Below are 9,894 nucleotides of genomic sequence, written 5' to 3' on the forward strand. Positions count from 1 at the left end.
GCTAGCGCTTGAAACTTTTGTTTTGCCCCTTCCTTTGATTTCGTTTTTTCGCTTGTACTTTTTAGTTGTTTTTGTATAGCAACTTTTTAGTAAGCGTTTTCGAAATCTTGGCTTTCGCCGTTTTAAGGCTTCTTTCTTGGATCCGGGCTTTTTCTCGGACCTCGGGCGTTCGAGTACCTCCCTTTGTTGGGTCCGACCTTGTCGTTGGTCGGCCTTTTAAGTTATTTTTGTAATCTCTTTTTATTTGGCTTTTTGAGCCTTTTCAGAGTTGCTTCATAACTTCTCACATTAATTTGAACCTCGTCGCTTTATCTTTGCCGACCTTGTGTGGTCTCTTGGCAAATGATTTTTTGCGTTTTGCCGAGCATAAATTAATGCGCCTTGGCAGGGTACTTTCTAGGATTTGTTTCATCATGAGGAAGAAGAAAAGAAAATAGAAAAATTTGATTAGTATTAAAAAAGAAAGAATATTTACAGAGTGTTTACCCTTGACTAGGTCGGGTGCCTTACTTGACCGGGTGTCTCATTAAAAAACCCCTGTAGGGAAAAAGAGTACACCTCGGGTTAAATTTTTCTAGCTGTAGTACCGTCTTAGATTACAGGCGTGCCAGGCCCTGGGCAGCTCATTGCCTTCTAGGTCGGATACTTTGTAATAGCCTGTTCCTAAGACTTCTGTTACCTTGTAGGGTCCTTTCCAATTTGCAGCTAGCTTTCCTTCTCCCGACTTTTGTGTTCCGATGTCATTTCGGATTAGAATCAGGTCGTGAATGGAGAAGCTTCGCTTTATTACTTTCTGATTGTATCTGAGGGTCGATCGCCATTTTAAGGCTTCTTCTCGGATCCGGGCTCTTTCTCGGACCTCGGGGAGGAGGTCGAGTTCTTCCTTTTGTGCCTGCGGGTTACCTTCTTCATTGTAGAAGATGACTCTGGGTGACCTTTCATCTATTTCGATAGGAATCATTGCCTCCATCCCGTAAGCTAGTCGGAATGGCGATTCTCCCGTTGTAGAGTGTGGGGTTGTCCGATATGCCCATAGTACCTGGGGGAGCTCCTCGGCCCATGCCCCTTTGGCCTCTTGGAGTCTTCGTTTTAACCCGGCCAAGATGACTTTATTTGCGGCCTCTGCTTGTCCATTGGCTTGTGGGTGCTCGACTGAGGTGAATTGCTGTTTGATTTTTAGTTCGGCCACCAAGTTTTGAAAACTTGTGTCCGTGAACTGTGTCCCATTGTCTGTTGTGATGGAGTAGGGGACTCCGAACCTTGTGACAATGTTTTTGTATAGGAATTTGCGGCTTTTCTGAGCCGTAATGGTGGCTAAGGGTTCAGCTTCGATCCACTTTGTGAAGTAGTCGACCCCCACTATGAGGTATTTGACTTGCCCCGGTCCTTGGGGGAACGGGCCGAGTAGGTCGAGTCTCCATTTTGCGAAGGGCCATGGTGCGGTGATGCTAATAAGGTCTTCGGGTGGTGCCTTGTGGAAATTGGCGTGTTTTTGGCAGGGGGGCATATTTTCACAAATTCCGTTGCGTCTTTCTGCAAGGTCGGCCAGTAGAACCCGGCTCGGACTACTTTTTTGGATAATGCCCGAGCTCCAAGATGGTTCCCACACATGCCTCCGTGGACTTCTTCGAGGACGTTCTTTGTTTCTGAGGTCGGGACGCACCTAAGGAGGGGGTTTGAGAATCCTCTTCTGTATAGTACGTCGTGAATTAGTGTATAATTATGTGCGTCTTTCGTGAGTCTTTTAGCTTCCTTTCTTTCGGCGGGAAGAGTTCCCGACTTCAGGTAGTTGAGTATGGGGGTCATCCATCCTTGCTGTTGGTTGGATATGTTTAGCGTTTCTTCCTCTCTTAGCACGGAGGGGGATTGTAAGGTTTCCTGGAGGAGACTTCTGTTGTTGCCTCCGGGCTTGGTGCTGGCGAGCTTTGAGAGGGCGTCTGCCCGGGCGTTTTGTTCCCGAGGTATGTGCTGAATCTGTATCTCTGAAAAGTGGCGTAGTTGTGCCTGTGTTTGGTCCAGGTATTTTTTCATGGTGGGGTCTTTGGCTTGGTAGCTTCCGTTTACTTGTGATGTGACGACCTGGGAGTCGCTGAAGATCGTGATTTTCTGAGCTCCGACCTCTTCGGCTAGCTTTAGGCCGGCTAGCAGGGCCTCGTATTCGGCTTGGTTGTTCGAAGCCTGGAACTCGAATTTTAGGGATAGTTCTATCCGCGTTCCTTGGTCGCTTTCGAGTATAACCCCGGCTCCGCTTCCAGTTTTGTTTGAGGACCCGTCGACATACAGGTTCCATGAGAGTGGGGTTCCAGGGGTCTCAGTGTATTCTGCGATGAAGTCGGCTAGATACTGAGATTTTATGGCAGTCCGGGTTTCATAGTGGAGGTCGAACTCGGACAGCTCCACCGCCCATTGTAGTATTCGTCCTGCCAGGTCTGTTTTTTGGAGGATGTGTCTCATGGGTTGGTTTGTCCGGACTTTGATGGTGTGGGCTTGAAAGTAGGGACGGAGCCTCCGAGCTGTGAACACTAGGGCGTAGGCGAATTTTTCTATCTTCTGATAGTTTAATTCGGCCCCTTGTAGTGCCTTGCTTACAAAGTATATGGGGCGTTGTCCTTGGTCATTTTCTCGTATTAATGCTGAAACGACTGCTCGATGTCCAACCGAGAGGTATAGTACGAGCTCTTCTCCTTTTAAAGGTCGGGTAAGGATTGGTGGCTGCCCGAGGAATTCCTTGAATTCTTGAAAGGCTTTTTCGCACTCCGGGGTCCATGAGAAGGGCTTCCCTTTCTTTAGGAGTGAGTAGAGAGGTAGTGACTTTATTGCTGATCCTGCCAAGAATCTTGATAGGGCGGCTAGCCTTCCATTCAGCTGTTGTACTTCTTTGACACACGTCGGGCTCTTCATATTGAGTATCGCTTGGCATTTGTCCGGGTTTGCTTCGATGCCCCTTTGAGTCAGCATGAAGCCTAAGAATTTTCCGGCCTCTGCGGCGAAGGTGCACTTTGTCGGGTTAAGTCTCATGTTGTGTTTTCTGAGGGTATCGAAGATACTGGTGAGGTCGGTCAACAAGTTTTTGTCTTCTTGTGTCTTTACCAGCATGTCGTCGACATACACCTCCAGCTGTAATCCGATGTGCTCTGAGAACACTTTGTTCATTAGCCTCTGGTAGGTTGCCCCTGCATTCTTCAGCCCGAAGGGCATCACTACGTAGCAGTAGTTTGCCCTTGGGGTTATGAACGAGGTCTTTTCTTGGTCGGGTCCGTACATCGGGATCTGATTGTATCCCGAGTATGCGTCCATGAAGGAGAGATATCTATAGCCTGAGGCTGCGTCTACTAAGGCGTCGATGTTTGGTAGTGGATATGAGTCTTTAGGGCAGGCTTTGTTGAGATCTGTGTAATCGACGCACATCCTCCATTTTCCATTGGGCTTTTTCACCAGGACCACGTTTGCGAGCCATAGGGGGTATTTTACTTCCCTAATGAACCCTGCATCTAGCAGTGCTTGTACTTGTTCTTCTATTGCTTGCATGCGCTCGGGTCCGAGCTTTCGGCGTCTTTGTTGGACAGGTCGGGATCCCGGGTAAACTGATAGCTTATGGCACATCAGGTCGGGGCTTATGCCTGGCATGTCGGAGGCTTTCCAGGCGAAGAGGTCGGAATTCTCCTTTAAGAGGGTTATGAGTTCCTCCTTTAGGCCCGCTTCGAGGTTTGTTCCTATGTTTGTTATTTTTTCAGGTGTGTTCCCAATCTGGACTTTTTCGGTTTCTCCCTCTGGTTGTGGCCGAAGATCTTCTCGGGATTGAACTCGTCCGAGTTCTATTGTGTTGACCTCTTTCCTTTTTAGGCTCAGGCTTTCGTTGTAACATCGCCGCGCTAGTTTTTGGTCGCCTTTTAGGGTAGCGATTCCTTTTGCAGTAGGGAACTTCATACAGAGGTGTGGGGTCGAGACTATAGCTGCCAGTCTGTTTAGGGTTGGTCGCCCAATGAGGGCATTGTATGCTGAAGTGACGTCGACTATAATGTAGTCGATGCTTAATGTTTTAGATTACTCGCCTCTTCCAAAGGTAGTGTGTAGCGAGATGTATCCTAAGGGATGGATCGGGGTATCCCCTAGCCCAAATAGGTCGGTGGGGTAGGCCTTTAGTTCTTTTTCTTCAAGTCCGAGCTTGTCGAAGGCCGTTTTGAACAGGATATCTGCTGAGCTTCCCTGGTCAATCAGGGTTCGATGTAAGTTGGCGTTTGCTAGGATAATGGTGATTACCATTGGATCGTCGTGCCCGGGTATTATCCCTTGAGCATCTTCTCGGGTAAATGAGATAGTAGGTAATTCGGGCAGGGGACTGTCTTCTCGGACGTGATAGACTTCTTTGAGGTGTCTTTTTCGCGAGGATCTGGATGTTCCTCCGCCTGCAAAACCTCCATTTATCATGTGAACGTGCCTTTCAGGGGTTCGTGGGGTTTGTTCGGCCCGATCTTCGTTATCTCCCCGCCTTCTCTTCCTGGTCTCTTCTCCTTTCTCTGCTATGTATCTGTCGAGTTTTCCTTCTCTGGCTAGCTTTTCTATAACATTTTTTAGGTCGTAGCAGTCGTTAGTAGAATGACCGTAGAGCTTGTGATATTCACAGTATTCGGACCGATCTCTCCCTGCTCTCTTGTATTTTAGCGGTCGGGGCGGTGGGATCTTTTCGGTGTGGCATACTTCTCTGTAGATGTCTACCGGGGAGACTCGGAGGGGGGTGTAGTTGTGGTACTTCCGTGGCTTGTCCGAGTTGGGTTCTTCTTTCTTCTTCTGTTCCCGATCTCGATCTCGGAGTGGGTAGGTTGATTCCTTCCTAGAAGAGTCTCTTAGCTGGGAGGTTTCCTCCATGTTGATATATTTTTCTGCCCGCTCCTGCACCTCGTATAGGGAGGTCGGGTATCGTTTGGATAGGGATTGGCTAAACGGTCCCTCTTTTAGGCCGTTTGCTAGTCCCATGATGGCTGCTTCAGTGGGCAAGTGTTGTATGTCCAGGCAGGCTTTGTTGAATCGCTCCATGTATTCTCGGAGAGTTTCTTGGTTACCTTGTTTGATCCCGAGTAGACTGGGGGCATGTTTTGTCTTGTCCTTTTGAATAGAGAACCTTGTTAGGAATTTTTTGGTTAGGTCTTCGAAGCTGGTGATTGATCTTGGTGGCAGGTTGTCGAACCACTTCATGGCTGACTTGGTGAGAGTGGTGGGGAAGGCTTTGCACCGAATCGCGTCGGAGGCGTCGACTAGGTACATTCTGCTTCTGAAGTTGCTGAGGTGGTGACTTGGATCGGTGGTGCCGTCGTAGAGATCCATATCGGGTGGTTTGAAGTTCCGCGGTACCTTCTCCTTCATGATCTCTTGCGTGAAGGGATCATGGTTACCTTCGGGGGTGGTGCCGCGTTTTGTCCGGTCTTTCAGGTTGGCCTCTATTTTCCGCAGTTTTTCTTCTAATTCTCTGCGCTTTCGAGTCTCCCTTCTCAGATCTTGTTCAGTTTCTTTCTGCTTTTTTATGTCCTCTTCGAGTTGTTTCAGTCGGTTTTGTTGTGCCCGGACTGCTTCTAGAATTTCCGAGCTCTTCTCCTTTTCGGAATTTTGTGGATCTTTGTTTGGGAGTGATGTCTTTGGGCGATTCTGTTTGTTTCCTCCTGGAGTGCGTGGTGATAGAGGGCTGTCTGGTCGTTCTCCGGTGTCAATTTCGTCCCCTTGTTCAGATGCAGCGCGGTCATTGTTGTGAGGGTTGTCCGCCATGGTAGAGGGATGACTTCCAGGTCCCCGGCAACGGCACCAATGTTCCGAGGGTTACCTGAAACGTGTAGCTCGGTCGTCTTGGAAAGGCCCGAGGTGGGGGTTCAGGGACCCGAGCTTGATATGTAGAGTGGTTGGTGGTTGTACCTGCAATGACACTCCGATGCTTAAGTTAGCATGGGTCCAAGCAGATATGTGTAGAATGTGGAATGAATGCCATACCTGGGTGCTCCAGTGTATTTATAGTAGTTGGCCGTGATCTTCCCTGGATAAGATATTCTTATCTTATCTTATCTTTGGGAGTTTTATCTCTATCTTTGTGGAACCGCCTTTTCTAGGCCTTTTCGGCCTTTAGGTTTTGGGCTGCGTTCCTTTTGATGGGCCTTCCTTGCTTTATTGTCCGAGGTCCGACCTGTAGGCGTGAGCCTTAGGACGAGGTCGGACCTTTTATGAATTTGCCGAGTTGGAGGAGCCCGGTCAGGGTATGAACAGAACTATACTACCATAGAAAAAGAATTACTTGTAGTGGTTTATGCCATTGACAAGTTTAGATCCTATTTTGTAGGATCTAAGGTCATTATTGACACTGACCATGCTGCTCTGAGATATATACTCACTAAACAGGATTCTAAGCCCAGGCTCATAAGATGGGTATTACTCCTGCAAGAGTTTGATATAGAAATCAGAGACAGAAAGGGTATAAAAAATCAAGTGGCTGACCACTTATCTCGGATTGAACCAGTGGCAGTGACTTCTCCTCCCTCTACTGATATATCCGTAACCTTTCCATATGAGCAACTCTATGCAATTCGGACAGCACCTTAGTTTGCAGACATTGCAAATTACAAGGCTATAAGATTTATTCCCAAAGAGTACAACAGGCAGCAAGCCCAGAAACTCACGCATGATGCAAAATACTACTTATGGGATGAACCAAATCTCTTTAAGAGATGCTCGGATGGAATAATCCAACGCTGTGTTTCCGAAGAAGAGGCACAGAGAATCCAATGGCATTGCCATGGCTCAGACTATGGAGGACACTTTGGAAGTGAGCAAATAGCCACCAAGATTCTCTGAAGTGGCTTCTACTGGCCCACACTCTTTAAGAACTCTAGAGAGTTTGTCCATAACTGTGACAGTTGCCAAAGGGATGGCAGTCTTGCTCATAGTCACAACATGCCTCAGCAAGGGATCCTAGAGATTGAGCTATTTGACGTATAGGGCATAGACTTCATGGGACCTTTTCCACCTTCAAGCTCAAACACCTACATCCTTATGGCAGTAGACTATGTGTCTAAATGGGTTGAAGCAATAACATCACCCACTAATGACACCAGAGTAGTGATGAAGTTCCTCCAAAAGAATATCTTCAATAGATTTGGTGTCCCTCGTACACTGATTAGTGATAGAGGTACTCATTTCTGCAACAGACAGCTTGATTCTGTTTAAGCCGTTACGGAGTTCGCCATAAAGAGGCAACTCCATATCATCCAAAACAAATGGGCAAGCTGAACTCTCAAATAGAGAACTAAAGCGAATCCTAGAGAGGACAATAAGCGTCTCTAGCAAGGATTGGGCTAGAAGCTTGATGATGCTCTGTGGGCATACAGAACAGCTTTCAAAACCCTCATTGGAACCTCACCATATCAGCTGGTATATGGGAAATCCTATCATTTGCCAGTGGAACTAGAACACAAGGCCTATGGGAAACTAGATTCCTTAACCTTGATGCTAAAATAGCCAGAGAAAAATGGCTACTCCAACTAAATGAGTAGGATGACTTCCGACTAATTGCATTTGAAAATGCAAAGATCTATAAAGAAAAAGCAAAAAGGTGGCAAGACAGAAAGATATCCTCCAGAGTCTTTGAACCAGGACGAAAGGTCCTGCTCTTCAACTCAAGACTCAAATTATTCCCTGGGAAACTCAAATTCCGCTGGAAGGGACCGTATGTGATTACTAGTGTATCACCTTACGGGCAAATAGAACTTCAAGGTAAAGATCTGACAATAGGTTCACTGTTAATGGACAGAGTCAAGCATTACATTGAAGGAGATAATGAGCCAGGATGCTCAACATTGCTACTAAGTTAAGTACAGCGAAGTCCAGCTAAAGACATTAAAGAAGCGTTTGTTGGGAGGCAACCCGTTGGTTAAATAGCCTAGTATTTTCTATTTTTCTAATTAATTCTGTTTTAATTAGTTTCCTTTGTAGTAAGTTCTTAATTAACTTGTTTTTAATGATAGTGATCATGGACAGTGCTTAAACAGTGACAGAATAATGCAGAACAGCAAACAAAACACCCTAGAGGAAGCATCTATCTGGTGTTAAACACTAGAATAGGGTGGGAATTGGGCGTTTAAATGCCCATGGAGGTAGACAGCCTTGCGTTGAATTCCAGTCAGGGAGTCTGGCTAAGCGATCAATGCCCAAGAGAGAAAGCAAGACCAGCGCTAAACGCCAGCCAAGGGAGCCTGGCTGGGTGGTACACGAAATTGTGATCTCTACTATTCACAACTCAAATAATCCCTGGTAATGAATCCAAAAACTTGGTGCTCAATACCATGGTACACACATAATTTCACAACTTCGCACAACTAACCAGCAAGTGCACTGGGTCGTCCAAGTAATAAACCTTACGCGAGTAAAGGTCGATCCCACGGAGATTGTTTGTATGAAGCAAGCTATGGTCACCTTGTAAATCTTAGTCAGGCAAACTCAAATGGTTATGGATGATGTATGAATAAAACATAAAGATAAAGATAGAGATATGGTGGACGAAATTGTGATAAAAGAGTTTCAAGCACTGTTAGAGAAGCTCACAAATCCGTTCAACTAACCAGCAAGTGTACTGGGTCGTCCAAGTAATACTTACGTGAGTAAGGGTCGAATCCACAGAGATTATGGTTTGAAGCAATCAATATTTATTTTATTAATCTTAGTTAGGATGTCAATAGGATTATTTGGATTAAAAGTGAAATTACTGGATTTGATTATAAAAATAAAAGAGGGAACAATGTACTTTGATTTGCAGCACTGGGAAATATGTTGAGTTTTGGAGATGCTTTGTCCTCTGACTTCAACTCTTCCTTGAAATCCTCTTCTCACACGCAGGTTCCTTCCATGGCAAGCTCTATGTAGGGTGTCACCGTTGTCAGTGGCTACTTCCCATCCTCGCAGTGAAAACTATGCTCACGCACTCTGTCACAGTACGGCTAATCACCGGTTGGTTCCCGCTCCTACTGGAATAGAATCACTCTTTTGCGTCTGTCACTAACGCCCAGCAGGTTAAAGTTTGAAGCACGTCACAGTCATTCAATCCCGGAATCCTACTCGGAATACCACAGACAAGGTTTAGACTTTCCGGATTCTCATGAATGCTGCCATCAATCCGGCTTATACCACGAAGATTCTGTTTGGGAATCTAAGAGATATTCATTCAATCTGATGTAGAACGGAGGTGGTTGTCAGGCACACGTTCATGGTTGAGGAAGGTGATGAGTGTCACGGATCATCAACTTCTCCACAGTTAAGCGCGAATAAACATCTTAGATAAGAACAAGCGTGTTTGAATGGAAGACAAAGAATTGTATTAAATCATCGAGACGCTGCAGAGCTCCTCACCCCCAACAATGGAGTTTAGAGACTCATGCCGTCACAAGGTATGTAATTCAGATCTGAAAATGTCATGAGGTACAAGAAATGTCTGTAAAAGTTGTTTAAATAGTAAACTAATAACCTAGGGTTACAGAAAATGAATAAACTAAGATAATTGGTGCAGAAATCCACTTCTGGGGCCCACTTGGTGTGTGCTGGGGCTGAGACTAAAGCTTCCCACGTGCAAAGGCCTTTCTTGGCGTCAAACTTCAGGTTATGACGTGTTTTGGGCGTTCAACTCCGGATAATGACGTTTTTCTGGCGTTTAACTCCAGACAGCAGCATGAACTTGGCGTTTAACGCCAAGTTACGTCGTCTATCCTCGCTCAAAGTATGGACTATTATATATTGCTGGAAAGCCCTGGATGTCTACTTTCCAATTGGACTCCTGTAGCTCCAGAAAATCCATTTCGAGTGCAGGGAGGTCAGGATCCAACAGCATCAGCAGTCCTTTTTCAGCCTAAGTCAGATTTTTGCTCAGCT

This window comes from Arachis hypogaea, chromosome 6, assembly GCF_003086295.3.
Source record: "Arachis hypogaea cultivar Tifrunner chromosome 6, arahy.Tifrunner.gnm2.J5K5, whole genome shotgun sequence".
NCBI classification, from domain to species: domain Eukaryota; kingdom Viridiplantae; phylum Streptophyta; class Magnoliopsida; order Fabales; family Fabaceae; genus Arachis; species Arachis hypogaea.